Raw genomic sequence first — 18,289 nt, forward strand, 5'->3', positions numbered from 1 at the left:
TTGTTTGAAAGTCACTGTGATGCCTTCCTAAATTCCATAAAATTCCATTCTTCCCAGACATTACTTCTACCCTGAATTTCATGTTTATCATAATTATGCATGTGTATACACTTTAGCTACATGTACAAATGCTCAAAAATAATAGATATAATTATTTCGCATGTTTTAAACTTGATTTATAAATGAGATGATCCCTTTGTGAGACCCGCTTTTGTTGTTGCTGCTTTACATTGCATTTCGGAGATGAATCCCAGCTAACTCAAGTAGCTATAGTGTGTTCCTTTCCTTTTTGCTGCGTTTAATACAGTATTGCAGTATGTGAATAGTCTATAAATTACTTGTCCACTTATCTAAAGGTATTTAGATTATTTCCTATTTTTGTCTTCTTCAAGTAATTCCGTAATGGGTTTTTTCTATACATCAGTGGAGAAGTGGACAGGAGTGGAGAGACTGGACCTTAGGATATGCAGCTCTTCAAATATCACTAACCTGCTTTCTGAAGTTGTTGCTCTATCATATACTCTCCATGGAAGCTCCACATCCTCATCAATATTTTGTTTTGCTGGACTCACAAAACTTTTGCCAGTTTCATAGCTGTGCCATGATATGCCATCATTTTAACTTGTATTTCTCTAATGACTCAGGAAATTAAATACCTTTTTCTTGTGTTTACTGGACATGGAGAATTTTCTTCTATCAATTGACTATTGATCTTCTTGGCTCATTTTTCCCCTTATCATTTGTCTTTATAGATTTGTAAGAAATCTTTATGTACTTGGGTACTAATCCTTCTTTGGTTATATGCATAGCAAATATCCTCTCTCAATATATGCCTGGACTTCTTTGATGTACATGAATTTTTAATCTTAACATATCAAATTCAATATTTTTTCTCTGTGGACTTCACTTTTTATGTCTTAATATTTAATAGACTCTTCTCTTCCAATCTGCCCCACATCATTAGCTATCTTTTTCTAAATGTTTTTAAGCTTTGCTCTGTATCTTGAAGTCTTTATTCTACCTCAAATGCATATTTAAGTGTGAACTCAAGTGCTAGTATTATATTTTTATATGTCTAGTTTATTGTGTGAATAATTCTTTTATTTGCACTGATCCCTAATGTCACCTATTTTATCAAGTTTCTATAAATTCATCAATATATTTCTGAACCCTCTTTTCTAATGAACCAGTTTCTATTTCTAAAGCAAAGCTACATTGCCTCAATTACTGTCATTTTATATTAAGCCTTAATAGTTCATATGGAAATTCCCCATATCATGTTCTTTAAAATCGTATTGACAACTTGACTCTGCTCTTGCAAACACATTTTAGAATTAACTTCCAAGTTCTATAAAAAAACTTGAGTGGGATTTTTATAATATTACATTAATTTTACAGGTTAATTTACAATACTGAGTCTCCCATCTAGAAACAAGTGTATTTGTTCATTTATTTGGATTTACTGTTTGATTTTAATGATTAAATATGGGCCCAAAACTGACTGCTCATTGTCACATAGCCAGTTAATAGCAAAACTAGTAATAAAAGGAAGGTCTTTTGACTCCTTAACAGCTCCTCCATTAAAAAAGGCTTAATTATTTAGTCAGTTAAGAAAATGATCTTGGAGTCCTTGCAGTTTCTGCACCCACCAGCATGAAAACGAATCCAATTTCCCAAGTTTACTAGGTCCCTGATCATCAGAGTGTGGTCACAGGACTCATTAGAAATGCAGAATCCCATTCCTTCCATGGTCCTACAGAATCATAATCCTCATTTTTAAAAAATTCATGGGTTATTGGTAGGAACAGTAAATCTGTGAAGTATCACCAACAAGGAGTCCTAAAATATATTGCATTGGCTCTTTTTCTCTAAAACCTGTCAAAATGCTAGTGGTAATCTTGAGGAGGTCATTGAATTGCAAAGGACTCAGACAGGCAACACTGAGGCCTATACAATGACCTTTAGGCCATGCTCTTCCACCCCAGGGTCACAGCAGCCAACATCTGTTTTGCTGAATGAACATCAAAAGTCCAAAATGAGAAGAGATTGTCTAAAAACATATATATTCATATTCCTTTAAAGAAAACAAAATGTTGAGTTTTTTCTAGAAGCAGTATATTCAGGAAAAATGAAGCCCCTTCTGAGATCTATAGTTAGTCAAGAAACAAATACACTTGCTTCGAAATCCGTAGCTGCCCCCAATTGGCCTTTTAGGTACTAAATGCCATTGGGGGAAACTGTAGAAAAAAGGTGGATACTGGGGAGGCAAGCACAGAAGATTCAGTCTTTAAAACAAAAAAAAGATCAGACTGTTTTTTTCCCCCAAGTAATTATACACTATTCATGTTCATCTCCATTCAGCTTTTTTGTTTATCGACTATAGCAGTCAGTTATATACAGGGGGAATGGGAAAAAAAAAAAAAAAGTGAGGAGAGGGGATTGGGCTGGGGGGGGCGTGTAAAAAAAAAAGCGAGGTCCCTGCAATATCACGCGGGGCCGCTAGGGGTACCTTTGTACCATTTTTCCCTGCGCTGGTCTGGAGCGGAACCTCTGCTGGGGAAAACCAGGGTCCTCGGCGTCTCCGCGAGCCGAGCACCCAGAATCCAAAAAGATTTTTAAAAAAGAAGAAAGAACGAAAGAGAGAAGCCACCGCTCTTCCGCTCACCGAACAGGGCTACGACGTCGCTGCCGCTGGTGGGCTTCAGCGCCGGGGATTCATTTTGAGGTCAATTTGCAGTCGAGATGAATCTGTTGGATTAGCGGGAGTATCTGATCGCCGCTGGAAGAAGTAACGTCGTTGGATCGTTTGTCTTCCGTGCCTGACGGTCGGATGCGCACGGAGGCGGCTTTGCGTCCCCGGGAGGCTGGATCCTGGCTGCAGCTGGAGAGGAAACGGGCTCCGTGGACACGTTTTGGAAGTGTCCGTGGGTGAACAGAAGAGAGAGAGGGGGAAGAAAAAGAAAGGGGAGGTGGGGGTGCAGTCGCGGCTGCTCGGAGAAGAGAAAATAAATAAATAAAAACAAAGGGAGCATCCTGAATTCTGAAACAATATTGCGGGGGTGCTCACGATGCCGAAACCAAAAAGGGGGTCCAGGAACTGGTGACTACTTTGGCCAGTTGGGCTGGCGCTGGCAGGCAGAGCGGTGCGGACACCGCCTCCTCGAGTCCGGCAAGGGGCCTGGGGGAGATGCGGGGTCCGCCTCTGTGGCTGCGGCTCGCCGAGGGTAAGTCTGGGGTCCTCCGCGCGGAGGGGCCGCGGGGGGCGCGGGGGCGCTGCGGCCGCGGGGCCGCGGCACGGCGGGGACCGCGCTGCGGAGCCGCCTCGGCGCCCGGGCGGGTGGGGAGCTGCGGGGACCGCGCTGAGCCGGGCTTCCCGCGCCCGCGGGGGAGCCGAGCGGCCCGCCAGCTCGCAACTTTGCCTGGGGAGCCTCTCCGCGGGGGGTCCCTTCGGCGGACGGCGCGTTCTCCCGGTGACACTTTAAGGAGAAGCGGCCGCGGCACCGCCTCGGAAACCTGCGCGTGGGGGCAGAGCCCGCGTGGGGAGCGCGGCTGCCGGCGCTTCCCGGGGATGGTGCAGGGGGCCCTGGCCGTGCCCACGGGTCTCGCGCGCCCTCCCCCTGCTCTCGCCCTTCCCCTTCCCGCCCCCCTTCTCCCAGCCGATCACCAAAGGGTTACAGGGGCGCCGCGTGGGACAGGGACCCAGGAGCGAGCCCTGGCCGCGCGGCTCGCCCTGCGGTTCACTCCACCGCTTTGCACAGCGCGGCCCGAGGTAACTTTCTTCGGGCCGGCAGAGCCCGGGGAGGCGCCGCAGCCCTTCTGCCCGCGCCCCCTGCCCAGCCCGCCCCCGCGCCCCCCGCGCCCCCGCGCCCAGCTGCCCGCGCCCCGCTGCCCAGCGCCCCCCCGCGCCCCGCCGCCCTGCCCGCCGAGGAGCGCGTGCCTTCCCATCTTCTTGCAGCAGAATTCAGGGCAATTTCTTCCTGTGTTGTTTTTTTAAAAAATATTTTGTATCTCAAGAAAAGCTCATCTTTATTTCCAGAAGAAAAATCAATTTTCGCAGATGTAATTAAAAGTAATCACCCAGATGAGTGAATATTAATTGAGTTAGGAAACCAAAAGTTGCTTTGGAATCAAGAAAAGCATATTATTCTGAACCACTTTTGGAATCCACATAGGTTCAGAACAATAACATACCAAGAAACCAGGAACTGACTGGCGCCTTTAAACTGTGGACACAGGTATACAGATATGTTCATAAGTTAATGAACACCCCCCTCCTGACACGTCAGCATTATAGTTTCAGCTGGCTTTTTAAATTTACGGGCAATTCATTAAATTTTAAACCTTCAGACATTCAAATGTGTTAGAATGAAATGGAGATAGATACTCCTTAAACTATAAAATAATATATTGTGTTCATTTTAATCTTTTGAAGAAAAGCATCAGATTTTTTTTTCCAGGGGTTTTTGTTTACAGAGTATGAAATGTATGTAGATACCTTTATGGTTTTAGCATTGACGCCTCTTTGTTATTTGTGAACTCACTAAAAGGCAGCTCCTCAATGTCGTGGGAACATTCCTTCTCCAGGTACTTATTTCAGGCATCCCAGAGGCATCAGACATCCTGGTGTTAAAAGAGGAGCCTCGCCAAACTTTCTTCCTGGGTTTGTGTCCATATATGTGTTTCTTAAATCTAAATTTTGAGACAAGAACATGCTATTTCTTTTTCTCTCCCCTCTTTTTAAAAGATGCAATAGCAAAATATAAAACTCGTCTCCCAAGAATTCTACAATGGAAAAGTTAGTTTTTATTTCTGCAGACTTTGTGTAAGCCTGTCTCAAAATGATAGAAATAGCAAGAAATAGTTTCTGTAAGCCCAGCTGTTAGTTTTCAGGAGATGTCTGAGAGGCCGGGTTTGCCTTTGCCTTTTATTTTACACAGCTCAGGGTCACGTGGTTCGTGTGCAGCGTGAACTAGAAGAATGGATGTTCTGTGCATTGGTACATTTCCAGCCACTGATCCTAGTTACACAGTCCATTAAAATTTAGCACCTTAAAAAATTAAATTAACGGAAGAAGACAAGGAAATAACATAGTAAATAAGACAGAAGCTAGTAAATAACATAGTAAATGATAATATTGAATAAATAGTGACGGTGAATAAGAGGTGGGCTGGGATTTCTTGTTTTAGGCCAAAACATAATACAGTGTTTATATAAAAGTAGATGAAGAATATGAAACATGAAAAAGGAGGTCATTTTAGAAGTTAATTTGCATATTTTGCAATCTTCGAGCCAGCCGTTAGGGCATGTTCCATAGCGCTAAAGAAGAAAACTCAGCTTAATGCGCCTTTGTCTTGTTTGAACAATACTTTTCTCTGTCAAGACTATTCAGTACTTTCCCCCCTCAGTCTATTCCATTTTGGAATAGAGACTGGAAAGGGGGAAACTTTGGCCTACCCTTTGGTTTCTACAAGCAGTTCCTACACAAAACTTTGGTAAACTTTGTAGGTGGTAAATTCACTTTGGAAGGTCAATAGCAATGGAAATAAACAAAACTACACACTATAAAAAAATTTTAAAAAACTGTAGCCAGTAATCGAAGAGCAAGGTACCCAATTACATGAACGTTCTCCATGAATAGAGTGGGTCACTCCAAGACCTGCTGAAAAAGCGTGAAGAGTTCACTTAGAAAATTACAGCTTGCTCTACTATATCCAAACACATAGTTTTCCTCATGATTATTAAAAAGAACATGGTGGCTTGCATCAATTCCAGTTTTCTACAGAATAACACAGAATGCGGTAGTTTGGAGTAAAGGGATGGATGCTCTCAATTAGCCCTAAAAATCGCAAGCACACAATTCGTAATGTGTGTGACAAGAAATAGCATTGGATTCCCCAAAACTTGAAAAATGGATGTTGTATTTCCTGGAGCTTTGCTTGACAGCTGCGCCCGTCCCCCGAAAGTCTCCCATATGTTCTAAGCGGCCTAACTTTCAGGGGGAGACAACACATTTGCTGCAGCTCCCTTTGATTTTGAGACGATTAAATACAGTTAAATGTTATTCTACATTAACTGCTTTTTAAAAATTAAATGGCTACACACTCAACTGAAAGCAGAATGAAAAGAGCAATTCTTTTTTAATGATTCAGAGATATTTAACAAGTGGTATCCTCAAATGCAAATCTTTCCTCTCTTTTGCTTTATTGAAAATGCAAAAAAAAAGACCCAACTTTTAGTTCATTTAAAATCTCAATTTTTTGTATTTCAAATTTGCAAAGCCCACAAAAATTAAAAATAAAACGAAATACTGAACACTTACGATGAATCTAGAGTGTCATTTTTAATACTTTTTAAAAGATAATTTAAAATACTTTGAGGTAGCCAACTACTTAATCTTGTGGGACAGCACCATTCTCCACTGTTTCTAAGAAGAATTGTTCCTTAACACTAACAGGTTGGGTTATTTTTGCTTTGATATTATTGAAATCACATTGCCAGCGTCATTGCTATGACGCTATGAATTATCTCTGTCTTTAAGACCTTCCCCCCCCCAAAAAAAAACCTATACCCATTTGGTAGGAAACCTGTGTGAAGAGAAGGACTGCCAACTCTAAGCTGAACTGAAGTCAGAGAAAACTAGTAAATCACTCCAGGCATTTGAAATGTTAGACATTAAACTTTTGGGGGGTTTTATATGAATCCTTTTTATGACAGTCAATATAACCTCTTCTGTGCCTGTTTCCGTTGCATGTGAGAGAGATTCCAGTCAAATGGCAAAACGCTTACTGCTGCCATTCCGGCCGACTTTATAGCTCAGAGATGGGTCAGCATGTTAGCTTTAGCGGCAATGCCTCTTCTGTGTGAAACCTTATGGGCCTTGCAGGCACTCTCGCATTCTGACACTCATAAAACGTTCAAGTCCCCATATTTATTATTTAATTTTCTTCCTGTATTTAGCAACAGAGCACTTCAATATATGAATGAGTAGCCAAAAATTGACAGGCCAGCGTGAATGGGACTAATGAGTTTTAATAATACACATATTAGGAACTGCTAAAGGAAGTTTAATTAAGAAAAACAAGTTGAGCATGAAATTCGTTTTGGATCAAATATAATTTAAGTTACTGCTACAGAGGTAAAATCAAAAAACCACAGTGATACATCACAGGAAATAAAGTTACAGGCTGAGACTCAGATCTACCCAACATGGTTGACATCTTAGCACCTGCCTTTAACTTGATGAACTTGGGTTTGACTTATGAAATAGAAGAATATATATATGTATTTTACTGTGTTTTCACTTTTCTCTGCTTCTGTCACAATTTTTGTTTAGTATTTTAACTATATATCTTTTTGACTATATATCTTTTTGGACATAAACTTGTTCCCTCGAGACAGGCCGCACAATAACCTCTTCTTTTTCTGTAGTCTGCCTTTCTAATACCACATATGTCTGCAGTTAGAGCTACCTGCTGAAGCCCTTTGGGTGTCTGTAAGTGGGTTTTCAATAAGAAGTATCCTATGTACCACTTAACCTGCACCTAGAATTCTGTTTAATTTTTGGAATAACCTAGAAAATAAGTAGTTTTGTTTATTTGCTTGCTTGCTTATTTATTTGGTAGTGGCAATGTGTTGGGGGGAGCAGAAGTTGAGGAGGAGACAATATCGAGCAAGTATTTTACTAGAATGTGGTTTCCTTACTTGTTGTCTGTATCTAAATAACAGGTAAATTCTGAGAAGAGTGAAAAAATCAGGCAGTAATTTGGAGGCCTTATATATGTTTCTCAACAACTGCCTTTTTGGAAACATCCAACTGATGTACAATTTATCTTTATGCAGATGTTTGACATCACTTGTGTGTAACAGTTGTTTTTACTTCCTTGACACACCCAATGAATGTTGAGTCTTCAGAAAAGAATAAATAATTGTAATATTTCAAAGTGAATGAAAGTTCTTGTTGCCTCTTCTTTTAAAAAAGTTATGGTGAGTACCTTTGTATTGTCATCTGGAATACTCACTATGCTTGGAAATTCAACAAGGTCACATATGCAATCAGTGAATACTGATTTGATAAAAACTAAGTTGGGATTATCACTGGTATAAATTTTCCCTACAGGACAACCACTTCTCTTATGACAACTGACAGTGGTTACTACATAGGACATTGACCAACAGTTGTTACAAAATTCGTACCTCAAAATACTGCTTGAGCCATTTAATAGTTAACCATAACACTGGAAGGAATAAAGATTCACTTCAGTAACCATTATGTTTCAAGTAACTGCATCTGTCATTTTTAATTTAAATCTATATTACTTAGCTGTCCAAAATTTTACACACAAGTGACAATGTTACCTCTCCTTTTTTCTTATGGGTAAAAGAAGTCACCAGTTTCATTACCTTTTTAACTGTGCCAAGTGTTCTAATGTATATGCTACTGTGAAATTGGTACCAAAAGTTCCTATTATTTACAGCTGTGGTCATTGGTAATAACATCTGAGGATTAAGTGAGTATACAAAGGAAAATATTTTACATAATGAAGCAGTGTAGTAGTAGCAGCCTATATATCCTTAACCTCCACGATGGTAGGGATTTCTGTTTAGTTTTTCAAAACTGTGTTTCTCGCCAGAACCTAGAACAGTGCCTTGCTAAATGCAATAAAGCGACCTGACTTTGGCCTTGCTTGTTACCTTTTTGCTTAATAATTGGAATCTTCATTTTTGCTCTTTATTTTTTTCTTAGAATAAATTATTTCTTATTTGAGTTGATAGATATTTTGAAGTTATGTGCAAAATTCCAAAGGCAAAAAGTAATATATTTAAAAGATTGAATTTTAATCAAATAATCATTGAAACTTTTTAGTGATTTTTGTATGTAGTTTATTTACTTCATTTAGATAATTTTATCAAGACTTACAAGTGTGATAGCATTATTTCTGGTTATAATTTACCAAGCTGTATATTAGAGTTATTTTCTGCCATGAAGAAAGTGTCATAGCTCAAGGAACTTTGGTAGCCACTAAAAATTATTTCAAACACTTAGGACTTGGACAATAAGATCTAAAAATATAATGAAGGTTGATGTTTTGGTCATTATTTAAGTTTTTTTAACACTTTATAATTCTAAACTCTATTATTCAATTTTATTTAAATGGTGAGTTCATTTAGCAATTTACATTCCATGTGTATATTAAAACCTCGTGAATATCTATTCATTGGTGTTCTGTTCCACAAATGGCCCATGAATAGAACGTTGCTTTGAATCTTAATATTAGTATTAGTTAATATTAGTACTAGTGGAACTGTAATGTGAAGAGAGATAAAAGATGTGGGGCTATCTGACGAAGATTACAAGTGCAATATTCTTTAGCCTTTGGAGCACTGGTTGAGCTCTAAGCCAGGTCAGGAGCGACAGGAAGCCAGCATTATTGTTTGGTGCCTTGCGTGAAAGGAGTTGGTGGTCGTAGTCCAATTCCTAGTAGACAGTTACTTCTTAAACAATAGTCACTATAGTATTTGCCAACTCCAGCAGAAGCCTGGGAGTGAATGGACACAAAGGTTTAACTACCCTGTCTCTGCTAATCATCCTCCAAGGGGTCAAGATTGGCACACCCTGGCACAGGGCCATACCGAGAAACTTAGCACTGCCTCTGCCAAAGTTGTAGCTATTCTCTGGCAACAAGGGATTTTTTTTAAAAGAGGACTTTAATTAAGCAGGGCACCAGGAACAGTGATTCTCCACTGTTCCCAGGCCCAGCAACTCACTACAAACAAAAATAAGCTTCAGTAGTACATTGAGAATATAGAACTGCAGTTAGGTTGTGCTATTTTCTCTATAAAGACACTGGCAGACATAATTAAGTTGCTTCTGGAAACAATGACTTGTGACCCTAAGGTGGCCCCTTTCAGACCAAAGCATCAGTTAACATCAAGAGAAGTAATGAGCTCTACCTGGCTGTCTCTCCTAAGCTCTTGGTGAGTCTTCATTTCCTTCTGGGGACCACCGGGTTGCCAAATGGTTTTCAAGATGCATCCTGCAGTGTTTTCCATATACATTAAAATTGTTGCCCATGCTTTTTTAAAAAAATTAAAATTAAACTTTCTCTCTTATTGATTCCTGTCCCTCACCCAACTTCACCTTCTTAATCTTTTGGAAGTTAACACTTCCAAGTAGATTCTAGATTTAACAATTAGTATTTGGAGAATCTATCTGAGAGTAGATTAAGAATAAACAGAAAGTAAAACTTATTTTATGTACTTAAATGTTAAATGGCTCGGTCAGTGTGACTCGGTGGTTGAGTGTCGACCGACCCATGACCAGGAGGTCACTGTTCGATTCCCTGTCAGGCACATGCCCCAGTTGTGGGTTCGATCCTCTTTGGGGGGTGCGCAGGAGGCAGCTGATCAATGACCCTCTCTCATTGTTGATGTTTCTATCTCTCTCCTTCTTCCTTCCTCTCTCTGAAATCAATAAGAACATATATATATATTTTTTAAAAAGAGTTAAATGGATTGTTTCAGCTGCTCCCTGAAAAGAAAACAAACAAACACTCTAATATTTAGCCATTAGTTGTGATGATGGTCATAGTAGAAATTCTGTTGTGGAATGTAAAAGGAAAGGTTATGACTTTAATCTTTTTTCCTTTGTGTCCTCAGAAAAGCTGCCATAGCATCTCAGAATCTTATTTTTTGCCAAACAATAATGGAATTAGCTACCAGTCTATATGGTCATCCCCCCGCTCGAGGACTTTCAGTGTACTTTAATTTGTTTCCACCTGTTTTCTGTTTCATCCCCTCTTGCTTCAGTTCTAATTAAGATAATGCCATCATCACAGAGGTCAGTCATCACAAATAGATTTTAAAAAATCTGAGGGTAAGGTTAATTGATGAAAAATAATGTAATGAATAAATAGGTTATTCATTCAAGAAATATTTTCCGATGACCTGCAATGTAAGGAATTGTTCTGGGGATGGTTACTAAAAATCCACAATTCAGAAGCGATAGCCTCTATTTTGGAAGAGTAAGGCTAATCTGATCATGTTATTTTTGTGATTATAATTCTTCCCAGACTTGGGAGATGATCTCACATTCCTAAAGTGGCCTAGAAATCCCTGAGTTGTCTTCTCTCCATCCCATTGCCCCACCCTTCTCTCAGGTCACACCAATCTCTTTTTTGTTGGAAAGCCTCAGGCCTCACAACATTTTGGTCTTTTTTTTTTTTTTTGCCTCAGTCTGACATACTCGACATACTCTGTCCTCTGGTCCTTACCTGCCAACTCCTACTCATCTTTCAGAGCCCAGTTTACAGATCGCTTCTTCAAGATCACCTTCCCATTGCAGATTCATTAAGTCTCCCCTCAGAGTACCCTGCATTATCTTTTTGGGTGAAGCACTTATGGCTAGATAGTTATTTGTGTAGTTGATATACATAGTTTGTCTTCCCCATTGAACCATTGTTTTCATGAGAATTAGCACTATTCCTATGTTGTTCATGTTGGCTTCTCCAGTGCTTCACACTAAATAATGTAAGGATGAAGAAGGGAGCTGAGTTATAAGTTACTATGATTAAAAACTACTATGGGTTCAGTTACACAAAGGTGACACATGCTTTGAGAGCTGAGGGGAGTTCTTTTGTGGCTGGGAGAACCAGGGAAGGAAGCACTGACCTTGGAGCCAGGCCTTGAGGGATGTTAGCTGGGGTCCCTCCAGGCAAAAACTGACTTTGGGAAGAGTGTTTGCCAGGAAGGAAGATCTTGGTAAACAAGTTGGACCCAATTCACTGACCATTGCTCCCAGTGCTGTGTGCTGCCTTGCATTAGTATTGTCTTTTTTTCATAAAATTTAGATTGCTACCAGCTATAACCTCTGCTATGTGCTCATGATTTTTCCCCCTGGATATTCTTTAAAATATTTAGTTGGTAAAAATTTTTCTCCTGCTACTGTCAAATTTTAGTTTGCCTTTCCTCCTTAGCATTCTGTTTTCTCTTATTTTCTCACATGATGGGACAGGTTCATTTAGAGAGGAAGTAGCCCAAGGAGAAGAGCAAGCAGAATTGCTTTTATCTTTTGCAGAAGAGGGAATGGGATGTGACTGGGAAGCTACTGAGGCTTGCCTGCCTTTTATCCTAGAAGGAGGCTCTGGACATACCTGAGAAAGAGTCAGGGTTTATCTGCAGAGTCTCCTAATTCTTCTGCCGTATCTCTTTCTTTCTTTTTGTAATTATTATTATTATTTTAAAATTTATCTTTATTGTTGAAAGTATTACAGATATCCCTTTTCCCCCCTCCACCTCGCATCCGTGAGCCCCTCCCCAGGCCTTCCCCACACTATTGTCGGTGTCCATGGGCTATGCATTTATGCATATAAGTTCTTTGATTAATCTCCCCCACCCACTCCCCCACCCCTGCCTTCCTTCTGAGATCCCTCAGTCTGTTCCATGCTTCTGTGTCTCTGGATCTATTTTGTTCCTCAGTCCATTTTGTTTATTAGATTCCACATATGCCTGAGATCGTGTAAAACTGGATCAGGAAGAATCAGAAAACCTGAGTACGCTAACTGCCTTATCTCTTTCTATTTGTTGGAATTCAATACATTCACAAAACTGTGTTCTTGTTTTATTGAAAACTATTTCAGTGGCTTTGTGTTTCAGATCTTCAATTTAATTATCTGTTACACTGAGATGATCGTGATCTCTATTTTATGGTATTTAGAGACAATTAAATGAGGTGGTGCAGTTAGCTCACCTTTGCTCTTGAAATTCTACTATTCTTGCCTTGCTGATCCCCAGTCCTAACTTTTATCATTTACTCCCTGCTTCGGGTTGCAGAATGTTGCTGGAAAAACTCTCAATACCACACTGTTTGGAACTACTCCAAAATATGCCTATTAAATGATACCAGCAAGCAGATCAGCAATATTTCCTTCCCATTGGTGTCCTGTGTGTTTGACTCTCCTCGGACCCTCAAACTGAGCGTATGAATTCATTGACTTAGTCTCACTGGGGAGCAAAGCAAAATGTCAGCATTACAAATGTTCAGGACATGTTCTTCAGAGTTAGGTTTGTTTCTTGGATCTGCCTTTTTGTAGCTTTGTGGCCTTAAGAAAGTTTCTAACCACCTAAAGCCTCATTTTTCTCATCTCAAACAAGAGTTCTTGGCTTATAACTTTGTTGCAAGGACTAAAGACATGAAACAGGTCACATGCTTTAGACAGGGCTTGGCAAGCGGTTGGTGATCTCCAATATTAGTTGTTTTTGTTGTCATTTGCACATGAATGTGGATGCATTCAGCTGTACTTTAAATTGAACATGAACATAAAATTGTTTTTGTTTCTTTTATCACTAATTCATTCACTAAGGTAACGGTTTTCACACCTTTGTGATAATATAATCCTGTGGTTTTGATAACCAAACCATAAAAAGTATAAAAATATACATATACCTGTACATAAATACCTGATCATTCATTAATATCTTAAGACATAGAGATCCTTAGGGTACAGTTCACAGGTAATGAAATGAATGTAAATCCAAATTTCAAGTTATCGTCTTTTCCCTCCCAATTTTAAAATTAGATTTAGTGGATGACATTGGTTAATAAAATTATATAGGTTTCAGGTGTACAATTCTATACACATCCTCTGTGTATTGCATCGTGTGTTCGCCACCCCAAGTCAAGTTTCTTTCCAACACCATTTATCCCCCCTTTACTCTCTTCTACCTCCCCCCCCGCTTTCCTTCTGGTGATCCCATTCTCCTGACTGTGTCTATGAGTTGTTGTTTTTGTTTAATCCTTTCATCTTTTTCACCCAGGCCCCAGCCTCTTCCCCTCTGACAACTGTCAGTCTCTTCTCTGTATCTATGAGTCTGTTTCTATTTTGTTTGCTAGATTTTTTTGTTCCTTAGATTCCACATATAAGTGAGCTCATATGGTACCTGTCTTTCTCTGACTGGCTTATTTCACTTAGCATAACCTCTCCAGGTCGGTCCATGCTGTCCCAAAGGTAAGATTCCCTTCCTGTTTATGGCTGAGTAATAATCCACTGTGGAAACGTACCACACCTTTTACCCACTAACCGACTGAAGGGCACTTGGACTGCTTTCAAATCTTGGCTATGGCAAATAATACTTTATGAACATAGTGGTGCATATATTCTTTCAAAGTAGAGTTTTTTGGGTTTCCTTGGGTATATTCCTGGAAGTGGAATCCCTGGGTCATAAGGCAGTTTTAGTTTTAATTTTTCTGAGGTAACTCCTTTCTGTTTTCCACAGTGGCTGCACCAATTTGCATTTCCCTCAACAGTGCACTAGGGTTCCCTTTTCTCCGAATCCTTGTCAACACTTGTTTGTGGATGATAGCCATTCTGACAGGTGTGAGGTGTTATCTCATTATGGTTTTAATTTGCATTTCTCTGATGATTAGTGACATTGAGCATCTTTTTACATATCTATTAGCCATCTGTATGTTCTCTTTGGAGAGGTGTTTATTCAGGTCCTTTGTCCCATTTTTAATTGGATTATTTGTTTTTCTGGTATTGAATTAAGTTCTTTATATATTTTGGACATTAACCCCTTATCAGGTGTATCATTAGCAAATATGTTGTCCCATTCAGTGGGTTATCTTTTATTTTATTTCTTTTGCTGTGAAAAATCTTTTCGTTTGATGTAGTCTCATTTGTTTATTTTTCTTTTGTTTCCCTTGCCCGAGGAAATATATCAGAAAAAATATTGCTATGAGAAATGTCTGAGATTTTATTGCCTATCTTTTCTTCTCCAATTTTTATGGCTTCTAGTCAAACATTTAAGTCTCTAATCCATTTTGAATTTATCCTTTTAAGTAGTATAAGAAGGTGGTCTAGTTTTAATTATTTTGCATGTATCTGTCCATTTTTTCCAACGTCATTTATTGAATAGACTGTTCTTAACCCACTGTATGTTCTTTCCTCTTTTGTCAAATATTAATTGATCGTAAGGGTATAGGTTTATTTCTGGGCTCCGTATTCAGTTCCATTGAGCTATGTGTCTGTTTTTATGCCAGTGTCATGCTGTTTTGAATACTGGGGCTTTATAGTATAGTTTGATACCATGTAGTGTGATTCCTCCAACTTTATTTTTCTTTCTCAAGGCTCCTGTGACTCTGCAGGGTCTTTTGTGGTTCCATATAAATTTTTGAGATATTTATTCTATTTCTCTGAAACATGCCATTGGTATCTTGATAGGAATTGCACTGAATCCATAGATTGCTTTGGGGAGTATGGACATTTTAATGATGTTAATTCTTCTTATCCATGAACTCGGTATATGCTCCCACTTATATGTGTCTTCTTCAGTTTCTTTCTTCAGTGTCTTATAAATTTTGGAGTACACATCTTTTACATCCTTGGTTAAATTTATCACTAGGTGGTTGGTTTTTTAAAGCAATAGTGAATGGGATTGTTTTCTTAGTTTCCCTTTCTGATAGTTCATTATTGGTGTGTAAAATTGCAACTGATTTCTGGATATTTATTTTTATCTTGCTCCTTTACTGAATTCATTTATCAGTTCTAGTAGTTTTTTGGTGGAATCTTCTGTTTCTCTCTATATAGTATCATGTCATCTGCAAATAATGACAGTTTTACTTCTTTCTTTCCAGTTTGGATGCCTTTTATTTCTTCTTGTCTTACCGCTGTAGCTACGACTTCCAGTACTATGTTGAATAAGAGTGGTGAAAGCAGACATCCTTGCCTTGTTCCCACCCCAAGGGAAAAGCTTTTAGTTTTTGTCCATTGAGTACGATGTTGGCTATGGATTTGTCATATATGGCACCCCAAGTTCTTCCTCCACCTGCCTTTACCTGTCAGTTGCCTATTAGGCTCAGTCACTGAAAGGGCTTTGGCAATGCTTGAGTTGCATTAGGTAGGTTCTCAGTGAGTCACTAGGTGGGGTGACTGGCGTCTATCAGATCTATACGGGTTCAAACTCTGTGCCACTGCTGGGTTTGAAGCCACTCAGCAAATGTCCCAGTGTATACAAAGTTTAGCTGCCACCCTCTGGGTGCTTGCATACCTTTGTTGTTGGGCAGTCTCAGGATATCATCAGGGTGAGGTCAGCAGAGTTTATCACACCCAAACAGAGCGAGATTTGGCTGTCTGAAGGGAGGGCTCTGCACCAGTCTGGTGTGAGGGAAAAACGTTCCCGGTTCTAGAGCCACACAACGCAGTCTGTCCCACATTTTGCCCGAGTTCAATTACAACAGGATGGGGCAGCCAGGAGTTGGGTGGATGCAGCTAGTGGATGTCCCTTGGGTGGCATAACCACCAAATTCGGGAGGGTGGATCACCGGGAGCTTGGAGAATGGGGCTAGGGGGTCTGTGGTAAGGGGGAGGCACAAGTCAGGTTCATGGGAAAGTGGAGGGAATGGTCCCCACCCCAAGGCCACACAACTTAGTCACTGGTACTCCCTGAGTCTTCCCAGACTTCTACACCTCTGCCTAGCAGCTGACTCCTCAGCAGAGCACAAACTCCTCAGGGTGAGGCGTCCGGGTGTCTGGAGGTTGGGACAATTGCTTTTCACCAGGCTGATGCTATTTGTAGGAAAGTGCACCACCCAAGAAATACGGCATCTGTGGTGTGGGAGAGGAACTCAGCTCAGGGATCCTGATGGCTGTTCCTTCAACTCTCTCCAGAGCCACAAACCCCTGTCTGTCCTCACACTTTTAAAGATTTTTGTCTGAGTTATTATATGTGATTAAATAGACTTTCTTTTCTGTCTTGCAGTGTAGCTGAAGAAGAGCTTGTGCTAAATGTAGAAGTTTCATTTTTCCTTGTTTCTTTTTTCTTATGATTGTATTAGTAGCATTTCCTTTAATCAACATTTATCTTGTGGGGAAAACAATCCAGTAGTTCTTTTTGTGAAGGTGACCTTAAAAGATGATGAAAATGTATAAATCCACCTATCCAGTGATGTAACCCTACTATATCCCTAAACATTGAAAAAGAGCCATAACAACAATAAAATGCCACTGCTGGCAAACCTACGACATTATAGAATTTCACATCTTCCCAAGAACATCTCCAGTGCTGTCTGCATCACACAACCATGTGAAGGCACCGATGTGAAACCATATATTCATATTAGCAAAGCTTAATTTCTTTCTCTTTTTGCTTTATGTAAAATATTATGATATATAGAAGTTCATTGGTTTAGTCTCCTTTCCTCATCTGGTCATCTTCTGATGGCATGTGAGCACACTGCTTTGGAGATCCCTGCTCCACAGTACTGCCAGTTTAATTTTTGTGTGAATTAATTTAATAATTCCCTTCCCCTGCTAGGAATATGTAATGGCTTTTCATCATTCAGTGAATAAAATCCAAACTCTTTAGCCTTTTAATGAAGTGCTTGCTTGATTTGGCTGTAACCTGACTTTCCTGTCTCATTCAATGCTGAACCTCATTTATTCTGTATTCTGGCCAAACTAAACTGTACCCTCCTCAAATGTAGCTGCTTCTTTCCCTTCTGTTGTAGGTTAGATTTCCCAGGGAAAATATAAAGTCTCTGAGATGGAAGTTTGCCAGCTGGAAGTTTACTGGGGCATGACATTGGACAAAATACCTGGGAGGGAGCAAGAAAAACACAACCAACTCCTCCCTCTGCCTTTTCCACAGGGAGCCTTGGGGCAGGGATGGCCCTTTGAAGTTGGTACGCACCAAGGCAAGAAGGTCAGGCATTTCTACAGTGGTGTGGATGACCAGTCATTGGAATGTGAGCTAGCACATAGGTTGAGCAGCACAGGGTCCACTAAGCATCCTTTCTACTGTTTCTAGAATGTGCCCTCTGCCTGGAATCTCTTCCATGAGCATCAGTGTTTGTTCCAATCCTATTTATTCTTTGAGGCCCAGCTTGAATTGCCCCTGATTCATGAACTCTTTCCTAATCTACTAACTCAAGGTAGACCTGTCTCTTCTTTTAAAGATGAACAGTTTGTGGGGTTGCATTCATTTACTTATTCATCCCATTTTAAAGTGCTTACTATGTGAATTACTTGCACATTAGTTACTTAAGTGTTCAGTTACTGAAAAGACTCACAGGACTCCGATAGTTTATGCTCATTGGACAGCTTTATTACCAGCAGAGACTACAATATGGCAACAGCAGGAGAAGGGTGATATGTGTTGAATGGGGTCTGGAAATCTCAGACTCAGGCTTTATTCTTCCAGTGCTGGATCACACAGGATACCCCTTGTCTCCAGGTGGCAGTGTGCATGTGAAACATATTGGTATAGAAAGCCCAGAATCCGTTGGTGGTCAGGT

At 40.0% G+C, this 18,289-nt stretch overlaps 1 protein-coding gene across 8 annotated transcripts in view; it reads left to right on the forward strand.

Moving 5' to 3' along the window:
- The window catches only part of NLGN1 (neuroligin 1), a 710,817-nt gene that overhangs the window by 116,167 nt on the left and 576,361 nt on the right, over window positions 1-18,289 (forward strand). For 2 of the 8 annotated variants that reach the window (XM_081138370.1, XM_081138372.1), the window contains exon 1: window positions 2,529-3,224. The exons of 4 other annotated variants lie outside the window; for them this stretch is intronic. The gene's annotated coding sequence lies outside the window, so the exon portion shown is untranslated. Of the gene's footprint in view, window positions 1-2,528; window positions 3,225-18,289 lie in introns of those variants that run through there. 2 more of the 8 variants (XM_081138367.1, XM_081138368.1) reach the window with 1 other exon arrangement.

Source organism: Miniopterus schreibersii (genome assembly GCF_964146895.1).
Source record: "Miniopterus schreibersii genome assembly, chromosome: 5".
In the NCBI taxonomy this organism is placed as follows: domain Eukaryota; kingdom Metazoa; phylum Chordata; class Mammalia; order Chiroptera; family Miniopteridae; genus Miniopterus; species Miniopterus schreibersii.